This window comes from Rattus norvegicus, chromosome 13, assembly GCF_036323735.1.
Source record: "Rattus norvegicus strain BN/NHsdMcwi chromosome 13, GRCr8, whole genome shotgun sequence".
Taxonomy (NCBI): domain Eukaryota; kingdom Metazoa; phylum Chordata; class Mammalia; order Rodentia; family Muridae; genus Rattus; species Rattus norvegicus.
The window spans coordinates 16407654-16419179 of NC_086031.1; positions in this window are offsets into that span (position 1 = coordinate 16407654).

Here is an 11526-nt window from a genome sequence, read left to right on the forward strand (position 1 = left end):
AATCGATCATAAAACAGGCCTCAACAGATATAGAAAGATAGAAATAATAACACATATCCTATCAGACCACCATGGGATAAAGCAGGTCTTCAGTAAAAATAAGGAAGGAACACCCACATATAATTGGAAGTTGAACAATGCTCTACTCAATGATAACCCGGTCAAAGAAGAAATAAAGAAAGAAATTAAAGACTTCTTAGAATTTATTGAAAATGAAGGTACAACATACCCAAACTTATGGGACACAATGAAAGCCTTGCTAAGAGGAAAATTCATAGCTCTGACTGACTTCAGAAAGAAACAGAGAGAGGAAATATCAGCAGCTTGACAGCACACCAAAAAGTTCTATAACAAAAAGAAGTAAATACACACAGGAGGAGTAGAAAGCAGGAAATAATCAAACTCAGAGCTGAAATCAACCAAATAGAAACAAAAAGGACTATACAAAGAATCAACAAAATCAAAAGCTGGTCCTTTGAGTAAATCAACAAGATAGATAAACCTTGGCCAAACTAAGCAGTTGACACAGAGAGCGTATCCAAATTAACAAAATCAGGAATGTAAAGGGAGACATAACTACAGAATCAGAGGAAATTAAAAAAAAATCAGATCCTACTAAAAACGCCTATGTTCTACAAAACATGAAAATCTGGAGGAAATGGACAATTTCCTAGACAGATACCAGGTACTGAAGTTAAATCAGGAAAAGATAAACGAATTAAACAACCCCATAACTCCTAAAGAAATAGAAGCAGTCTTTAAAGGTCTCCCAACTGAAAAGAACCCAGGTACAGATAGGTTCAGTGCTGAATTCTATCATACCTTCATAAATACCTCATATCAATACTATCCAAACTATTCCACAAAATTGAAACAAATGGAGCGCTACTGAATTCCTTCTATGAAGCCACAATTTCTCTTAGACCTAAGCCACACAAAGACCCAACAAAGAAAGAGATCTTCAAGCCAATTTCCCTCATAAATATCGATGCAAAAATACTTAATAAAATTCTTGCCAACCTGATCCAGGAGCACATCATGACAATCATCCACTATGATCAAGTAAGCTTCATTGCAGGGATGCAGGGATGGTTTAATATATGGAAAACTACCAATGCAATCCACTATATAAACAAACTGAAAGAAAGAAACCACATGATCATTTCAGTAGATGCTGAGAAGGCATTTAACAAAATTCAACACTCCTTCATGATAAAAGTCCTGGAAAAAACAGGAATTCATGACCCATACCTAAATATAATAAAAGCCATATACAGCAAACCAATATCTAATATTAAACTAAATGGAGAGAAACTTGAAGCAAGCCCAATAAAATCAGGGACTAGAAAGGGCTGCCCACTCTCTTCCTACTTATTCAATATACTTCATGAAGTCCTAGCCAGAGCAATCAGATAGTAAAAGGAGATAAAAGGCATATAGATTTGAAAGGAAGAAGTCAAAATATCACTATTTGCAAATGATATGATAGTATATTTAAGTGATCCTAAAAGTTCCACCAGAGAACTACTACACCTGGTAAACACCTTCAGCAAAGTGTCTGGGTATAAAATTAGCTCAAATAAATCAGTAGCCTTCCTCTATACACAAGAGAAACAAGCCAAGAAAGAAATTAGGGAAATTACACCCTTCATAATAGTACCAAATAATATAAAATATCTTGGTGTGACTTCAACCAAGCAAGTGAAAGATCTATATGATAAGAACTTCAAGCCTCTGAAGAAAGAAATTGAAGGAAATCTCAGAAGATGGAAAGATCTCCCATGTACATGGATCGGCAGGATTAATATAGTAAAGATGGCCATTTTACCAAAAGCTATCTACAGATTCACTGCAATCCCCATCAAAATTCCAATCAAATTCTTCAGAGAGTTAGACAGAACAACTTGCAAATTCATCTGGTATAAAAACAAACAAACATGAGAACTGATCTTAAAACAGGTATTATTATCACTCTCACCACCACTACTACCACCACCACAGCTACTGTTGGCACACTGCAGCAGCTGCTGCTGTCGTCATAGGCGTCGTCGTCGTCGTCATTGTCATTGTCATGGTCGTCGTCGTAGTCATCATCATCACCATCATCATCATTTTTCCAACATTGGGAAGCATAGCAGCTCTCTACATCAAAGGCAAAACAATATACCTAAGTTTTTTATTGTTTTGGTTATAACTAAACAGTACAAGTTATTATTTGTGAACTCTTGCCTTTTTTACATTTTTATTTGTGTAGAGGTGTGTGTGTGTATGTGTGTGTTTGTGTTTGTGTTTGTGTGTGTGTGTGTGTGTGTGTGTGTGTGTGTGTGTGTGTGTGTGTTTGCAGGGAGAGCATTGTGATGTGGATCATGATCAAAAGCCAAAGGAGTACTTGCAGGTTTTTTTCCTTCCCTGGAATTGAAATCAAATCTTCAGACATAGGGAAAGCACCTTAACCAGTAGAACTATCTTGTGTTTTCTTTAGTCCATACTAATATGACAAGCCAAGACAGCATACAGGTTATTTCATTTTATATTTTTCTTAGTCCATTTAAGATTTTTCTATAATTTCATCTCTTTTATAGGAAACTCATTGGAAAATTAGCCAAGTCTACTGTTGGCTATCAAGATCAGGATGGCCCAGCTAAATCAGTTTTTGTTAACTGATTCAGTTAACCTTCTTCAGTTAACTGCTTACCTTACATTCTATTAAACTGCTTGTTTGCATAAAATCTCTACATGTTAATAACGACTCTCAGCTGGCTCTTTCTGAGAGGTCTTTTCTGGTGGGTTCTCATTGACAATAAATCTGCTGATAATTCCAGTCTTGTCACATGCACACAAGTTTTTGTGGTTTACTGTAGCTAATCTTTACTTTTCTCCAAAGTCAAGAAGGAACTTAAGGCTTTCTTTAAGGCAATAAATGCTTTTTTAACTGGAGTCATTTCAAGACATGCAAAATGAAACAAAACAGAGAAACTAAGAATTCCACAGCTTGGCCTGGTAGTGGCGGTCTTACAAAGTAAAAGCAGTAAATCAAAACCTCTTCAGATTAGTATTTCTCTTCATCAATTATACAGAACAGTGTTTTGTAGAGATGAGGTATATGGAAACAAATAGCAGATTCACTCTCCTCAGGCTTTGGACATATCTCTTGTTTATTAGACTATCAACTGCCTGGAGAAGCTGGAACAGACCTGACTCCAATCCTTATCATCTTAACAAAAACCAGCATGGTTGTGGTTATAATTCTTGCCCCAGAGTGTCAGATTCCTGAGAATTTCTTCCTGAAAGTCCAATTGCACTTCATTCACATACACTTGCAAACACAATGTTTTGAGATGCTTAAAGTGACTCTATATTTAAATATAACTCTAGTTGTTTAGATTTTTGGATAACAGATACCTATGGCCTCCACTATTGACTACCTAATTAGAAATGTTTATAGTTAAACCTTTTGTCTTGGAGAATCTGTTTAAATAGAAACATAAATGGCTATTAGACTAGAATAAATTTTTCAAGGAGAAAAATATGCTAATCTCAACCTATAACTGTGATGTTGAAATCCATACACTTTCCCTCACTACAATACCTGAAGCATCTTCTCCATCATAAATGTAGACATGTATCCTGTGGTAACTCTGTAGCTGACAGACTTTCGGGTACTTCAATTTCTCACATTTGGCAGTGAAGTATTCATATTGGTATCCACAGGCACAAATCCGGCTTCTCACTACATTCTTTTATTCTAGCCCAGGAGTTTAATGCCTGGCTGTATGTGCCTACCATTAAAAACACATTTTCAAGATATGATAGGACGGAACCCTGACATTTCAGAACCTCAGCCATGATCTTGTTTCTCTGCCCATGGCATTAAAAACTCTTCTAATTAACCATAAATAATACACCTCACTGTTTATATGGATTCCATGCCGAAAGTGTTTCAATAACCTTTTCAACATATTAATACATCAGAACAAAAAAAATCACTACAAATAATTTAAAGAAATTAACCCCCAGACTTGAATAGATTCCTTCTACAATGTAGCTATTAATTCTTAGATAAAACAAAAACAAGGGGTTTTAGAAATTTAATTTTTGTTAATTTATTTTTAATAAACTATAGGACTCTGAATCTTTACAAAATACAGAGACAGTAAAAATGTGGCCATAAAACAAGACACATGTGTTCATTTGTCATGAATACCTACAAATGTACAAGACAGATAATTTACATATTTCTACAAAGGAACATCAAGTGTACAATTTTTTCATCATTTATTCCTAAAATATAACTTGTTATTTCCCTTAATTCTCTGATTTTGCCTAAACTGGAATACACTACCAATTTTACAAACCACTGATATTGGACAAGAATTGATTGTATCTTCCTTGGATAATCTTCTAGAGATAAAGTAGAAATTAATATATAATAAGAAAATGAGTTACAGACAAAAGCATGGACTAGAGTTGTGGAAAATCTCTAAATAGAATAAAGTTGCTACAGTTTTGGTTTAAGAATAATGAAGAATGATTAAGTGGACTGAGTGTGTAAGAACATTTGCTATACATACTCATGCGGACTAATATACAGTTTATAGTCCTACAAAGAAAAGACAAGGGTGGTCCTGCAAATAACTTAAAGACTCATTGTCCCTTCACTAAGAGAGGTCAACAAAGAACATCATAGTTCCACATTCAGCTGGAGACCCTGATTCAACAAAAGAAGACAAAATGTGATAGAGTAGGCCACTTAGACTAAGAATGACATCTTTGGTTCTGGATGCTAAACATTCTCCAGGTAGAAGCAGTAGGCACCTTATTTATACAGAGGAGGAATTCCAGCAACACAAGTGCAAGGCACAGAACTATAACTCTAAAAGGGAGAGAGGATTTACATTGTAGAATAAGTCACATTTCTGAAGACTGACCCCTTATACTTTTTAAAATTGGTGTTTTCACATTAAGAATGGGTACAGGTGGAACTTAAAAATATGAAATATCAAATATATACAAACATGCATGTACACACATACAAACATACAAACATACAAAGTCTACCTTGATACAGCATTTGCTCCTTGACTCTCATCATACACTGCATCCCTGTGGCTGCAATATTATGACATAATAAATGTATGTTTTGCAAATTAAATTGAATCCTATTAAATTTAGAAGTGATATACAATAAAGAAACAAAGATCAAAGATAAAATGTATGTATATAAATGTTAATCTTGGGTTGGATGGTAGACTTCTATCAGCTGCTTTCTTTTCTATTGTATTAGTTACTCTATTCATTGTTATAATAAAATAGCCAAGTAAAGCAACTTTAGAAGTGAAGAATGTATTTCACCTCATATTTCACGAGTATAGTTCCACTTGTGTGCACTGGTCACATTGTATCCACGTTGAGCAAAAAGAAAAAAAATAACAGTAATGATCACTTCACTTTATCTTTTTTAAGATTTTGCTAATTAATGGGCTAAATCACATAGAATAATGCTGTCCGGATTTTTTAATCACTTTCTATTGGGGAAAGATATACCATGAGTGAGGAACCATATTACAGAAAGCATTAAAATTGGAGGCTCACATTTCCAAGGGATTACAGTATGTGAGCATTGTGGTGGGCAGAACCACATGGCAACTACTTGGCAGGAGTAATGATGGAGCAGAAGCTGTAATCTTACATCTTATTTACAGGAAGAAGGGAGGGAGCAAAAGAGAGAGAAGAATAGGGAGAAGGAACAAGAGACAGGGAGAGTGAGAGAGGGGAAGAGAGAGAACTGGGATTTATGTGTTTTAAAAAATATTCAGGGGCTGGGGATTTAGCTCAGTGGTAGAGCGCTTACCTAGGAAGCGCAAGGCCCTGGGTTCGGTCCCCAGCTCCGAAAAAAAGAACCAAAAAAAAAATATTCAGCAATACACTTTTAACAAGGCCAGATTTTTTTTTAATGTTTTCCAAACAGTTGCATCAACTATGGATCAAGCATTCAAATCTGAATCTACAACAGCATTCTCATTCAAAACACCATGCCACATTAGCATGGGTCATCCCACCTCAAAAACACCTATAAAGATATGTCCAAGCATCTTAGGTGATTCTATATTCCTTCAAGTTGTTAGTTACTGTCAGTCAATATAACTGTCAAATGAAAATTCTACCACCAATCTTCACATTGAAAACTATGAACGTAAGGACCAGACACCTTGCGCTGGCTTTTAACTTTTTCAGCTTATGGCCCTAAGCAAATTTCACCATTCTGTACTTATGTTTCATTACTGTAAATTGGAAATCAATGTGTACTTCACTATAGTTACACTGTGCTATATTATGTGCTAGAAGAGCTATTGGTAACATTAAATGGTTTAGCCTTTGTTAAGTGTCACAGTTTTCCATATTCATTGTTGTCAATTTATCTCGGCCTTGCTACCATTTTAATATCAGAAGTAGTCAGTTCTTATGTCATGGTAGAGGCTGGTGAAAAGGATATAAAGAAGCTAGTCCCTTGAAGCACAATTTAAGAAATATTGAGATTTTAGTGCCAAATAAGTTTCATATGAGTGGAGATATTAACTGCCATTTCAATATTCATCTAAAAAAAAGGTTCCCAACTCTTCAACTTGCTATTCATTCTAACCTCCAACTGGGTTTTCTTTCCTTCATGTAAGGTATAGATAACTCAGTAAATTTCAAGACATGCCATTGAAGCTTTTGAAATCACAAAATCACTTGGAATTTGTCTCTAAATTGTCCACTAGTATTAATAGCAACTTGACTCCTTTCTTAGAAGGAAATGTGCCCTATCCTCTAAAGTTACCTGACAGAAACATGGTTAAGCAATTTCTGGGGACACGTAATATTTGAAGAAGAAAACTGGACCTTCAACTATATCTCTCCTAATACAATGGAGGTGCTCAAACCTCAATGCTCTCTCAGTAGGTGTCAGCTGTTTCAGGTGGATATTCAGAGATGTGAAAATTCTAGATATTTAAATATCTCTTACTTTCATTTCTTTTCTTGTGAAGGTGTCGTATTAGTGGTGGAGGAAAGAACAAGGTGTTGGGCTGTGAGTAATTTCTTATTAAAATTTCATCTCACTATACTAAAAATTTCATCACTATTAATCTCAGACTGTGAACCTTGCATATTTGGCCACTGCCAAAATGATGACATTTTAAAGTTCTCTCTCTTTTTTTCTGACTTTATCTTTCATATTTTACAAAAATATTCCGTTTGGCAGATTATTTCTTCAGCTCCCAGGATTTCAGCTCACTCCACAAAGAGTAGAAAAAGAACACACTGCTCTTCTAGAATAAAACAGATCTTATTCTCCCAGAGGATATTCAGAGTGATGAGATGCTCAGAGATTTTCCCTATTCTTCTCTCATGGAGTTCTGGGCATATATTGCAAATCATATGAAATGAAAGGACATTTATCCTAGATGATTTCCAAGACAGACACAAGTTTTGTATACTTTCAGGGGATTACTGGAACCATTTAAAAACAAAAGAGAAATATTTACCAGTCCTATAGGCGCTGGTCAGGTGACTTTGTTGTAGTATTTCTGCAACCACCAAAAAATACTTTCTGACCTAACCAACATCATGACCTGCCAGGCATGGTCTTACACATGTCTGTGATCCCAATGTTTTGGAGCATGGGTTGACATAATGGGGTCTTTGGAATCCCTGGTTGCCTGCTTGAATGAAATACATTCTAGTTTCAGTGAGACATACTTACTCAAAGGAGTAAAGTGGAATACAGTTGCAAAAGATTTCTGATGCCTTCTTCTAGCTTCTTAATGCAGTGTAACTAGCTGGTGAATGCCATAACATCTATGATAGAGTGTATCTTGGATCTATTTGCCAAAACCAACTTTTTTTTTTACTTACATTGCTTTTGTTAGGTACTTTTCCTTAAAGATTTACTTCATTTGTTTGTTTTTATCGTTATGCATGTTTTGTCTGCATGTATCTATGTGCAGCATGTTTGTTGCTGGTGTCTTTGAAGATTAGAAGAGCATATTATATCTTTTGGGACTTGAATTACCCATACTTGTGCTACCTCATTTCTCTGAAAGAACAGAAATTACTCTTGGCTGAGAGATCCCTCTAATCCTTGTTGCTAGGTATTCCTTTTAAGTAGAAGGACAAATAGATAATTCAGTTCACAGATATATAATATCAGTCATAAGGATTGATTCATTGTTGGTATGAGACTACAAAGAAAGTTCACTATATTTGAATTTTGGTAAGGCTCTCATAATGTGCCTCATAAGAATGCATTTGGAGACAAGGTGCATATAAATATTCCATTAGTCTCTGCTCTAATACTATTGAATAGCCCTTCTTAATGGAAAACAATGTTTAATGAATTATACATTGAAAGAAGGACCGGAAAATGATGCAACTCCAAGCCTTCTAACTATGGGTACAAGCCATGTCTTATTCAAAGGGTTTATATGTTGCTTTTCCAAAAATTAAGTTTAGTATAAAGTAATCACTCAAAATATTTTGTGGAGTAAATGCAATTTCTCTAAACAACCGGGTATGATGGTCAGAATCTGTTGGCAGCTCAGAGATAAGATGGGGTGCAGTACGTTTTCACTGTTTGACAATGTATTATTATTGCTGTTAAATTTCAAATTAACCACTTAACAGCACTGTGAACTTGAACAATTTCTTGAAGCTCACTAAATTTCTTCATTGGCACAATAGTACTTAACAAGTTAACCACATTGTTTTGATACATTTTTTAATTTAAAGATTATGCTTTCATAAAATATCTGATATAATTTTGTATTTGCTTATGTGAATCTGTAGGTTTATTCACATTTGTGTGTGCCAGTGCTGCTGTTTTCCCACACCAGGAACTTTTGTCATTTTATTGGAGTTGCACAAACTTTTCATAAAAAGAAAAATAGAAGTCAATAAGAGACATCATACAATGAGTGGATTAAAGTGTATTTTTTCAGAATTTAGGAGTTTCTTTTTTTCTTTGTTACTTTCCTTCCTTCCTTCTTTATTTCTTCCCCTTTGTGTATATCACTGTTTAATATGTTTAATATGGTTGTGTGTCTATCCACATATGTACCTAGTGGCTGCGGAAGACAGAATCAGGCAGCCGATTCTCTGAAACAGAAAAACATAATAGTTATAAGACATCATGTAGGTGCTGTGAATTGAACCAGTTCCTCTGCAAAATGAGCTAGTGCTCTTAACTTCTAAAGTCTCTCTATATCCCAAATCTTTGGGATTTTACATGAAATACATGACACTTATTCTAGCAATGAAGAGCAAAAAAAAAAATAGATTATAGTAGACAATTTGTTTTGACCAAGTAAAGTTATACACTAACTTCAACTTAGTAAAGCCATCATACGCATCACTCCATATGTCCTTGAGTAAGGGTGGAGGTCTTTATGCAAACATGAAAGGTCTGTTATATGAAAAAATGGGGTAGAAATGTGAGAGATATTGAGTGGTAAACAATACATGTCTTTTGTGATGTTAGTTTGATGAGTATTTTTATCTCAACATTTATTTTTTATTTGTATGTATCTGTAAGTTTCTATTTTGTATTCATGTGTGTGTGTGTATATGTGTGTGTGTGTGTTTGTGTGTGTGTGTGTGTGTGTGTGTGAGAGAGAGAGATAGAGAGAGAGAGAGAAAGAGAGAGAAAGAGAGAGAATATGCACATTTGTATGATTCTTTGCACGTAAGTATGTTTTCATATATGTGTTAATGTGTGAAAATGTGAGTACATTGTAAGGGTATTAAAATATATATGTCTTTGTGTGTTTATGTATGTATGTTGTATGTATGTATGTATGTAAGTATATGTTTATATGTATGACTACATGTCAGTAGCAACATCCACTTTTTTAATATTTTGAGACAAGCTCTCTTACTGGCCTGCGACTTGCTAAATATGCTGGATTAGCTGTTCACAAAGCTCCAGAAATCTACATAATTCAGTCTCCTAATATCTTCATTTACAGTTGTGTTTCACTATGTTCTATTTTTCTTTTTCCTTATGCAAATTCTGGATATTGAACTTTACCAAGTTGCTTTGTTGTTTTAATTATTTTTTTTTCAACTGAGCTCAGGCCATTGTATTTTCTCTGTGACTCTCACTTTCTGTCCTTTGCATATTTGTGAGACCCAGACAGGTTACATTATCTTCTTTGCATCATATTCCATATCTGTAACTTTGATATAGTAAAATAAAAAGAAAATGAGAAAACATATTTATGGGAAGATTAAGAGGAATAAAATACATAAGACTAACACAACTAAGGCACAAACTTGAGAAAGGCATGGTAGTTAACTATTCATAAGCATTTTCAGATAAGTCATGGTGAAGAGGAATGTGGCTTGTTTGGAGATCAAGGGTGGTATCTAGTAGTTCTAGATACACTATTAGGTACTCTGAGGAAAGGGGTGTCTAACTAATGAAGGAAATTGTAAAGGAAATGATAGCAGAGCTTATATTTCTACACTTAAGAAGCTGAGAAAAGTAAGGGCATTAAGTACCTGAAATGCTATGAAAGTAAAGATGAACAAGATGATGATAGTGTCTGCTCTGTTACTTGACATCAAAGATCTTGTCCAACCAGGTGGCCTCTGTTATTTGAGTCTCTCTTTGTTCAAATGCAGACATCTTGTAGAAGAAAGGGAAATCTTCAATTTACATTTAAAAGGTAAATTAAAGGCTATGAATAAGATTTAATTCGTTTTAAAATGAAAGATTAAAGATAAGTAGATAAGGAATCAATCTCAAGGCCCTTAACTATCTGGCCTTTGAGCTGCTAAATGAGATAGGAAATTTAGTCTTAATAGATCCAGTATGTGGCCTTTCTTGAGACAAATAACTAAGTCACCTCAAAAGCTCATAGAAACATGTTGCCTTTAGATTTTATCCCAGGATTTTCTTAACTGATTTTTCCCCACTCATGCTAGGCCATTTTATAAACAGATGGCAGGTGATGCTTTTTTTGGATCATAATTCAGCTGTCACATTGCAGTAAGTGTCCTCCCTGTAGCATCTGGACTACAGATTTTTTAGGAAGAGGTTAAATACTAAGACACACAGAGCCCAGAGAACCTGAAAATAATTTAACACTGGCCATCACACTACTGAGTATAGATTCACTCAGGGTTCCCAACACATGGAATGGTCATCTTCTATGTGGCCTTTTATCTTTCCCAAAGCTGTGAAGTAGGGGAGTTCCAACACTCCAAATAAAAACTCTAACACCTACCGTAGGAAAAAAAAAGTCTCTCGAGTTTCTCAAATACTACCCATCATGTGATTTATAAGTCAAAATCATAGATTGCCAACAGAGGAATGGATACAGAAATGTAGTACATCTACACAATGGAGTACTACTCAGCTATCAAAAACAATGACTTTATGAAATTCATAGGCAAGACCCGCGGATCCCGGCCCGCAGCAGCTCTCTGCTCCCAGACCCGGTGAGAGAGAGACCCAACCGCCTGGTCAGGTGGGCACTCCTGAGG